Genomic DNA, 10594 nt, shown 5'->3' on the forward strand with positions numbered 1-10594 from the left:
TAAATAAATAAAAATAATTATGTGCAAGTTTTTTGTATATCAATTATACCTAAATAAAGCTGTTAAAAAAAAAAAAAAAACACCAAAAAACCACCATTGAATTGGAGATTCTAGCCAGAGCAATTAGAGAAGAAAATGAATAAAAGACATCCAGGCTGGAAAGGAAGGAGTAAAACTGTCTCCATTCCCAGGTGACATGATCTTTTAAATAGAAAATCTTAAGGAATCCATTAAAAAACTATTAGAACTAATAAGCAAGTACAGCAAGTTTGCAGATTACAAAAATCAGTTGTAGTTCTCTATACTTGCAATAAACAACCTGAAAATAAAGTAATTCCACTTACAACAACATCCAAAAGAATAAAATACTTAGGAATAAATTTAACAAAAGAAGCGTAAACTTTATATTCTTGAAAACTTTATACTTTTGAAAACTGTCTATTTCCAGAAACTGATAAGCTCATTCTAAAATATATATAAAAATTCAAGAGATCCAGGATAGCCAAAAATATTTTGAAAAAAAGAACAAATTTGGAGGATTCACACCCCAAATTTTGAAACATAATACAAAGCTATAGTAATCCAATACTGTGGCGCTGGCATAAGGACAGACATAAGATCAGTGGAATAGAATCAAGAGTCTGGAAATAAACCCTCCCTTTCATGGTCAGTTGATTTCTGGCATGGATGTCAGAACAATTCAATGGGGAAAGAATTTCAACAAATGGTGCTGGGACAATTTGGTATCTACATACAAAGGAATGAAGTTGGATCCTGACCTCATACTATATACAAAAATTAATCCAAATTGGATCAAAGACCAAAATGTAAGAACTAAAACTGTAAAACTCTTAGAAGAAAACATAATATAGGGGTAAATCTTCATGACCTTGAGTTAAGCAATGGTTTCTTAAATATGACGCCAAGAAAACACAAGCAACAAAAGAAAATACAGATAAATTAGACTTCATCATAATGAAATCTTTTGTGTCTTAAAGGACATTATCAAGAAAGTGAAAGACAACCCCTAGAATGGGAGAAAATATTTGCAAGTCATGTATCTGATAAAGGCCTAGTATCCAGAATATAGAAAGAACCCTCATAATTCAACAATAAAAAGACATAACTCAATTAAAAACAGGAAAATATAGGTGGTACTAGACTGAGTGAGGGAATCACTTTGTAAAGTATATAAATGTCTAACCACTATGTTGTACACTTGAACTAATATAAAATAATATTGCATGTCAACCCTAATTAAAAAATAAATATTAAAAATTAAAAAATAAATATAGGCACAGAATCCAAATAGACGTTTCCTCCCCAAAGAGATACAAATGGCCGATAAACACATGAAAAGATGCTCAGCATCATTAGTTATGAGAGAAATGCAAATCAAAACCTTAATAACATTTTTTTATCCACTAGGATAGCTATAATAAAAATAACAACGATGATAACAACCACCACCACCACTACAACAGATAACACCTGTTGGTGAGAATGTGGAGAAATACACTGCTGGTGGGAGCATAAATGATGCAGCTGTTTTGGAAAACAGTGAAAAACTCATCTGACCCTAACTGAGGCCCTGACAGACCTCTGGCTGATGGCAACACCCACACAAGCAGCTGCAGGCCAGAGGGGCGGGTTCCTCAAAAGGTTAAACACAGAATTCCCATGTGATCCAGCAGTTCCACTACTAGGTATGTACCCAAGAGAATTAAAAACATACATATACAAAATGTTGTACAGGAATGTTCATAGCAGTATTATTCATAATTATTCATATTCCCCAAATGGAAACAACTAAAATGTCTTTCAACAGATGAATAAATAAAATGTGACATATTCAAACAATGGAGTGTTATTCGGCAACGAAAAGGAATAAAATACTAATTCATGCTACAACATGGTTGAATCTTACAAGCTAAGTGAAAAGAGCCAGACACGAAAGGCCACATATCATATGTTCCTATTTATATAAAATGTTCAGAACAAGTAAGTCTATAGTGACAGAAAGTAGATTAGTGGTTACTCGAGACTGGGGCAGAGTGGAGGAATGGGAAACAACTGCTAAAGGTTATGGGTTTTCTTTTCGAGGTGATGAAAATGTTCTAAAATTGTGTTGATGGTTGCATAACTGTGAATATTAAACACCATTGAATTGTACACTTCGAGTGGGTGAATTGCATGGTATGCAAATTAGATCTCAATAAAGCTGTTACAAAAAGAAAAGAAACCTAGAAGTGGAACTCATTGTACCCTCTGACTGATAAATTTCATCAGCCTTCACACAAACAGAATGAAACCAAACATGAATCATTACCTACAACCTCTCGCTTCCTCTCACTTCCTCAGTATGTTTTCTCTTGCCTTTGTCGACATAACAAAGAAACCCTAGCTGCAAACCCTAGGCTGGTACTGTTTTGATGCCTCTGAGTAGTTTTCAAGAGCTCGTTTACTTCAAGAAACATTTATTTAGAATCCATGTTCCGTAAAGCATTTTGAATAAAAGAAATACAGCTATTAGCCTTAATTGCTTGCAGTCTTGTAGGAGAGATAAGACCTATCACTTAGGATTCACTTACTTCATATAAGAGGAAAGCCCAAAATACCAATGGCTTAAAAAGATAAACTTATTTCTCTCAGACCAAATAGAAACCTGCAGGAAGGTAGTCCAGGGTTGGAACTGTCATTCCTTGGGGCTCACTAAGAACCCAGGCCCTATATGTTTTTCCGTTTGATTCTAACACCATGATTTCCCCATCCTAAGGGACACTTCCTGGGCCAATATGGCTGCCGAAGTGGGTTGAGAATAAATGGGAATTGAGGCAGAGGGGCAAAGAAATGACACAGTAGTCGGATGCGCATAAGGGTCAAAGGAAGAATTTGTGAAGATGGGAGACAGAGACAAGTGACATGATCTGATTCAGAAGGAGAAGTTGATGATGGCAGAGAGGATAGAACATCTTAAGAGTCCAGTTCCTGGGAAGATGCGAGGAGATGGCATGATCCACAAGAACCATGTGGAGCAAATGGTCTTGGAGAGGAGCAGGGACATTCTTTTAATTGTCACCCTCAAGGGTTGCTTCTAGTTTCTTATTGAAGTGGTCTGCTACCTCTAGGTGCTGAGGTTACATCAGGGAATAAAACAGACAAAAACACCTCTCCTCATGGAATATACATTCTCCTGGGTGAAGAGAGTCAACTAATAAAATGAGTAAGTAAGTTTTATTGATGTTAGCAGGTGGTAAATGCTATAGAGAAAACTAACGCAGGAGGGGAGGGGTAGAGCATTTTGGTGGGAAGGCAGGAAGGGAATAAGGGATTAAGGAAGGGGCTGTGGAGGAAAAGTGGTGAGGTCACTGGGTTGGAGATCTCCAGAGCACTGGTGCGGAAGCAGAATGAGAGTCAAGAGCAGGAGGGAAGGGTGATAGTGTCCAGGTGTGGGATGCCTGAAATCAAGATGTCAGAGGTGAGACAAGGTCTAGAATGTGCTACGGGAAATGGGTGGCTGAGTTGGTGTAGAGGAAAAGAACTTTGGAGGTGAGGAGGTCAAGAAACTGAGAGGCCAGATCATTGAAGGGTCATCTGTGGGGACAGTGAATTCACAAGAATGTTGAGTTCATCTTGGGGATTGAATGAGGCTGTGCCTGGAACCAGAGATGAGATTAACTAGGAGGATGATCTGGGGAGAGGCGCAGAGGTTTAGCCAGTGTGAACTTCGAAGGATCTAGAGTTTTTGAGGGAAGGAAGACGAAAAATGATTTGGAAGGAGTGGCGGGAAGCAAAGAAGACACCTCCCCCTTGGAATATGAAAGAAAAAATAGCTTCTTCTCGAGTGGGAGGCAATGTCTCAGAGGCTACCTTCGTCTCCATTAAGACCAGGAGGTGTGGGGAAATTTCCAGAAGAGGTTGAGAGTATGGTAGAGTGGAAGATCCAGACAGCCCAGGGGCAGGGTTTGGCGGGACGAGGAGAGGGTGGGTAGCTTGGGACAAGTGTCTAAGCTTGGGACAGAGTGATAGCAACTTTGTTCAGTGAATTGAGGCTTGATGGAATAATCTCAATGGTCTCTTAGAAGAAGAGAAAATGATCCAGACTTCCTGATGAAGATTTGTTTGTTTTGCCTTTTTTCCAAAACATTTTATTGTGGAAAATTTCAAACATAAGGAAAATTAGAATTGTAATGAGCACTCATATATCTACCACCTAGATTCTATAGTTAACATTTTACTCTATTTGCTTAATCACATATCTACATATCTATCCCTCTGTCCATCCGTCCGTCCATCCATCCATCCATCCATCCACCCACCCATCCACCTACCCATTCACCTATCCTTTTCCATCTTTTTATTTTTTTGAACCATTTCAGACAAAGTTACAGACATTAGTATATTTTACCCCTGAACATTTCAGGATGTATATAATTAACTAGAGTTCAATACTCATTTATCTTTTTTTTTTTTTTAGGTAAGATTTATAAATGAGAAATGCACAGATCTTAATTATACATTAGATGAATTTTGACAAATGCCTGTACCTGTATAACTCAAACCTTTATCAAGATATAGTAACAACCATAACCCCAGAAAGTCCCCCATACTCCTTCCCAGTCAGTCCGTTCTTCCCCTGACCCAGGCAACCACTATTCTGATTTTTTTCACCATAGATTAGTTTTGCCTGTTCTAGGACTTCATATAAATTATATTATATATACTCTTTTGTGTCTAGCTTCTTTCTCTCAACATAATGGGAGATTCATTCATAATGTTGCGTGCATTGGTAGTTAATTTCTTTTTTTATGGCTGAGTAATATTCCATTATTCCAAAAGAGCTATTTCTAGTTTTTAGCAATTATGAATAAAGCACTTATGGACATTTTTGTGTGGCTCTTTTTGTGGACATATGCTTTCATTTCTTTCAGATAAATGCCAAGAAGTGGAATTGCTGATTCATAGATAGCTTTTGTTTTAAGAAACTACTAAATCTTCATCCAAAGTAGTTTTACCATTTTATATTCTTACTAACAATGTAGGAGAGTTCTGATTGCTCCACATCCTTGCCAAGATTTGATCTTGTCAGTCTTTAATTTTAGCTGTTCTGGTAGGTGTATGTTGGTGTCTCATTTTGGTTTTATTTCGTATTTTCCTGATGACTAATGATGTTAAGCACTCTTTAAATATGCTTCTTGGCCATCTGTATATCTTCCTTTGTGAAGTGTTCATTCAAACTTTTGTAGTTTTAAAAATTGGGTTCATTCAAACTTTTGTAGTTTTAAAAATTGGGTTCTTTATCTTTTTATTATTAACTTGTCATTATTCTTTATATATTTGATATACAAATCCTTTGTAAGATATGTTTTGCAAATTTTTTTCCCCCAGTTTGAGGTCTGCAGTAATTTTCTTAATGGTGTATTTTGATGAGCAGAATTTTCAATTTTGGTGAAGACCAATTTATCAATTTTGAATAGTTATTGCTTTCTGTGACTTATTTTAAGACACTGTTGCCTACCCTCTAGTCCCAAAAATATTTTGTCAAATATTTTCCTTCTAGTCCCTAGAAGCTTTATGGTTTTGGCTTTTGATTGAGGTCTATAATCTATCTCAAATCAACTTTATGAATCGCGTGAGGCAGAGATTAAAGTGTTTTTTTTTTCCCCCCTATATAGATATTTAGTTTTTCTAGCACCATGTGTTGAAGACTTTCATTTTCCCAATGGATTGTTTTGGTGACTTTATAAAAAATCAAATGGCCGCTTAATCGCGGGTCTATTTCTGGGTTCTCTATTCTATTCCATCAATGTCTTGATTGCTGTAGCCTTATAATAAGTCATGGAGTCAGATAAGGTAAATTCTTCAATTTTGTTCTTTTTCAAGATGCTTTGGATATTCTAGGTTCTTTGCATTTCCATACCAACATGTCGATTTTTACAAAAGAGTCTACTGAGATTATGATTGAAATTGAGTTGCATCTAAAGATCATTTTGGAGAGTATATAGACTTCTCAACAACATTGTCTTTCAATCTGTGAACATATCTCTCCATTTCTCTAGGTCTTCTTGAATTTCTCTCAGCAATGTTTTGTCATCTTCAGTGCAGAGTCTTATACATATTTTGTCAAATATTTTCCTAAATATTTCATGGTTTTTTTTATGCTATGGCAAATAAAAATTTTTCAAATTTCATTTTCTATTGTAGGCAGCAGAACTGAATGCCAGACTGTGACAGAAAAGACAGTCCATCAGGAGATCCTACATATGGGGAAGTGGGGATGGGGAAGATGCAATTTATTTACAGGCAGTTGTAGAGGATCTGAGAGGGTCAGATATAATGTGGCCATATGATGGGAGAGAGGTTAGATACACAGTATAGTGCAGAAGACCAACTTCCTTCCTTTCTCCTTGTTCCTGAGAAGGGAGGTCCATCCTCAACACTCTCCCGGGAAGGGAAGGCAGGGCAGAGCCAAGGGGCCTTGGGAAAGTGCTCCTGTGTCCCTCCTCCCCAACCTCCAGAGCTGCATCATTCAAGCAGTGCTCTAGTGAGGGTGCTGCCACCATGGTCTGGGATGAGTGTGGTCCTCTGTGGACAAATAAGCTGGCCTTGGTAGTATAGGTAGCATATTCTACCCTCTCTATGAGAAGCTGCCGTAGTCTCTGGTCTTTAGCTGGCTTAGCCTGCGGGAAGAAGATGGAGGCTAAAATACCTGAGATTTACTTTGCGAAAAATATCACAGCCAGTCTACGGCCATGCCACCCTGAAACAGCCCGATCCGTCCAATCTCGGAAGCTAAGCAGGTTCGGTCCTGGTTAGTACTTGGGTGAGAGACCACCTAGGAAGACCAGGTGCTATAGGTGTAAAAAATAAAAAAAATAAAGGCTTGTAAACTGACAAGGTCCTTGCAATCTGTGAGGTCAACCAAGGGTTGCCTCGCCAAAAAAAGAAAAATCACAGCCAAACTTCTGGGCTGGCTTTCAGCTCTCCCATACAAATATCAATGGTTTCTCTGGCCAATTTAATCATGTCGCCCTACCCAGTTAGAGTTAGCTACCCACATCTCCCTGGCTTTCAGCTCTCCCCTACAAATATCAATGGTTTCTCTGGCCAAATTTAATCATGTTGCCCTACCCAGTTAGAGTTAGCTACCCACATCTCCCGCAAGGGCAAAAACTCCCAACTCATGCTCTGAGGAGTCTGAAGAAGCAGAAAACTGAACAAGCCCAAATACCACCCATCCTAGGTTCTATTCCTGCTTCATCAGGAAGGTTGTGTGAGGGGAGAGGAGGGAGAAAGGCTTGGAGCACCTTGTTGCTAGGCAACAGGGCTGTGTGTCGGGTGGTGCATTGGCAGTGCCCTGTGGGGCTGTCACCCCTCTCTACTTCCCATGATGCTCTTACAGCCCATTCAAAGAAAGGTGTACTTACCACGTTTTAAGACAATGCTAGCTGCTGTAACAAGTAAACCCCAAATATATTGTGTTTCTTTCTCACTCATGTACCTGTTAATAGTTGTTCCTGTTTTGCAGGTGGCTTTCTTCCATGTGGCCATTTAGAGACCAGGCTTTCTGCCTTTCTGCCATCCCCTGGTCGAACCATCATCCTCGTCACCCACCTAGTAGGAGAGGAAAACACCCCATGAAAGGCATAACCACTTCTTAAAACCCTTGGCACAGGAGTGGCACACATATTTCCGTTCACATTCCATTGACAAGAACCTGTCATGGGGCCACACTTAGATGCAAGGAAGTCTGGGAAATGTGGCCCCTGGCTTGCCAGCTATTTCCCAGTGACAATTCGACCCTAGAAAGGAGAGTGTAGGTTTTGCTGTCCCTTCCTTTGAGCCCTGCTTGCTGACTTTTATCCGGTCGTGTGACCTTGCTTTTTTAAACTGTGGAGGGCTGTTTGTATATGAGGGATTGTCCCCAGCTCCACTCCCAATCTGGGCTTCTCATAGCTTCCTCTGTCCCTGAAATTGCTTTCCCTCTCAGCCGTCTCAAGCTTCCCCTGCTTCTTGGCACTTGCCTAAATATGACCTCCTCCAAGAAGCTTTTCAGGGGTCTTACTGTCCACACTGAGGTCTTCCATTCTCTGGGCACCGTGTTTGCCCTAAACATAAACTGGAGTAACATTTGGGGACAGAGCTCCCCCTTTTCTTCCACTCGTAAGGTTTGTGATTCTTTCAGCTGAGGACCAAGACTTTCTCCCCACAGCCAACACCAAGGCTTCAGATACACGTACCTGGGAGAGGGGTAGAATTTTCACACCCTGAAGGTCTTTCTAGGTCCTTCTAGAGGAGAGGGAAGAAGAGCAAGGGGACCCTGGGCTGAGCAAAGGAGGGGGGCAGTTGTAGAAAGGGGGGCTATGGGCTGATGCAAGCTTTGTTGATGTCTCAGCTATATTTTTCAATCAGATGTTGAGTGTCTTCGACTTTTTCTAAACAAAATGAGGCTAATCAAATAGTGTCCATTTATTAGTGTTTACTTTATGCCAAGCATCACTAAGCATGTTTTATGAGCAATATCTGATTAGTCTTCTCAACAATCTAGTGAGGTTGGGACTTTTATTTTATCCCCACTTTGCAGATGAGGAAAACAAGGCTCAGAGAAATGAACTTTCCCAAGGTCACATAGCTAATGAATAAAAAAACTTGGGTTTGAATCTAGGTCTCCAACGTCAAAGCCTGCTAATTTCTCTGTGCCTGTCTCCCTCTTCCATGGGACACCCCATATGGCAGAAGCACCTCATGCTCACTGAATAGCCATGTGCTTCTCCAACCTTTCTTGTAGTCAGGTTGGGGCCATGTAACTAACTCTGATCAATGGGCTGTGAACAGACATGTGTTATTGCTGGACCAAAGCATTTAAGTGCTGGACTTTGACCATCCTGTTCTCTCTTCCTTTAGTGGTGACTGTAGAGGCTTGAAATGGAGGACCCACTAGAAGGCAGCGGCCTGGATCACTGGGTCATGGTACAAAGGACAGCCGACCTGAAGAGTTGCCCAACTTTCACAGCTTTGTGAGAATGAGAAATATACCTCTGTCGTGTTAGGCCACTGAGATTTGGAGATTCATTTGTTACTGCAGCAGACTAGTCTGTCTGTCCTGACTAATACACCAGAACAAGGCACCAAATATATCACTGTTCCAGTTGCTGCTGACAATGTAATGTCACTCAGGCACTTGGTTTTATGAACTGTATAGCGCCCCAGAGTAAGATGGCTACCCAAAGACAGGCTGCCAGAAGCAGAGGGAGAATACTGAGGGTCTTCCTGAGCCCACTAAGCATCAGGGCCCCCAGGCCTGGCCTCTTCTTCCTGTTCTTCCTCAGCCAACCATCAGTCTTCCCCCCATCGCTGGTTTCCAGAGCTGCTCGCCTTGGCACAGCTCCTCTGTCTCCACCCCCAGCAGACAGCTTTCATAAGCTAAGGCCCAGATGCCACTGGCCCCTCTCCAGATGTCTGCCAAAGTGCCTGGAAGTCTTTCCGAGACTCACATTGTCTTTCGGAAGTATCCCTGGGGACACAGAGCTCTTGCAATCAGGGCAATCACTGCTTTCTGGCCCCCGCTGCCTCGGAAGCCACTGGCTAGGTGTGGCAGGCAGGAAGCCTAGGGCAGGGCTGCCCACTACCAGGTCAGGCCTAGGGAGAAGCGGGGAGGCTGAGGGCCCTGGGCTGTCTCCTGGGTAGGGCGGGGAGGGCCAGGACAGAGTGTTCACTCCTCATCCTTCCAGTCCTCAAACACTCATCTCTGAGTATCCCTGTGGGCCTGGCCCTGTGCTTAGTATGGTGGGAGCACAAAAACAAAGTCACTGATTTCCAAGAACTTCTATCCTGTAGGCTCAAGTAGGACATTAGCTACAGAAAAACAGAGCTCAAGGGAATGTATCAGTCAGGGATTTTTCACTTGCAGTCACATGACCTCTAGAGCAAAAAGATTGTGTGCTTCTCACTTCTGAAAGTAATTTAGATTTCTGAATCCAAATGTTATTTTCTGAAATGTTATTTTTCAAAATATGTGTGTGGTGTGTGTAGGCCAAAATTAATATTGTCTTTAGATTTTCTGATTGCAAAATTCTAAATAAGTTTATCAAAGCTGAAATCTTTTACTTCTCCGTTAGTCCCCTAAGTTAGCTGGTACCCTAAGTCCATGCTTTGAGTTATGCAACACCAAACCAATCTTAAACAAGGAATATTTTGTCCCTATGTCTGAAAAGATTTCAGCTTCAGGCTTGGCTGAATCCAGGTCCTTTATAACATGTTGTATGAAAGCTGCCTGGCTCTGCTTTTATCCATTTTGGCCTCATTTTTGGAGAAGTTCATATTCCTAGGGCCATATTCTGTGTTTATCAGTCCCATGTAAAAGAATGGGCCCATCTCCTGGTCACGCCAGTGAGCCCTGATTTAACCAGCTCTGACTGGGTCGCAGCCCCAGCCGTGAAGCAACCTCTGTAGTGGTCAGGAATGGGCGGGACTGGAGGTGGTTGGAGAGAAGATATGATGCTCTGACTGCTAGGGCTGGGTCATATGCCCCCTTCTGGATCCTCGGGTGGAGTCAGCTTCTTCTGGATCATGTGACTCTTCCCAAGGAAGAGCG

General features: G+C 41.2%; 1 long non-coding RNA gene and 1 pseudogene across 2 annotated transcripts in view; both read left to right on the forward strand.

Annotated features, from left to right (window-relative positions):
• The window catches only part of LOC112478441, a 24943-nt gene extending 21726 nt beyond the window's left edge, over positions 1-3217 (forward strand). Inside the window, exon 4 of one of the 2 annotated variants that reach the window (XR_003045831.1) lies at positions 3129-3217. This is a non-coding gene — a long non-coding RNA (uncharacterized LOC112478441). Of the gene's footprint in view, positions 1-1428; positions 1477-3128 lie in introns of those variants that run through there. The other variant, XR_003045832.1, reaches the window with a different exon arrangement.
• A 3525-nt stretch (positions 3218-6742) lies between these two features.
• On the forward strand, positions 6743-6860 carry LOC112478459 (annotated as a pseudogene).
• Positions 6861-10594: the final 3734 nt, after the last annotated feature.

Source organism: Pteropus alecto, unplaced genomic scaffold (assembly GCF_000325575.1).
Source record: "Pteropus alecto unplaced genomic scaffold, ASM32557v1 scaffold313, whole genome shotgun sequence".
Classification (NCBI taxonomy): Eukaryota; Metazoa; Chordata; class Mammalia; order Chiroptera; family Pteropodidae; genus Pteropus; species Pteropus alecto.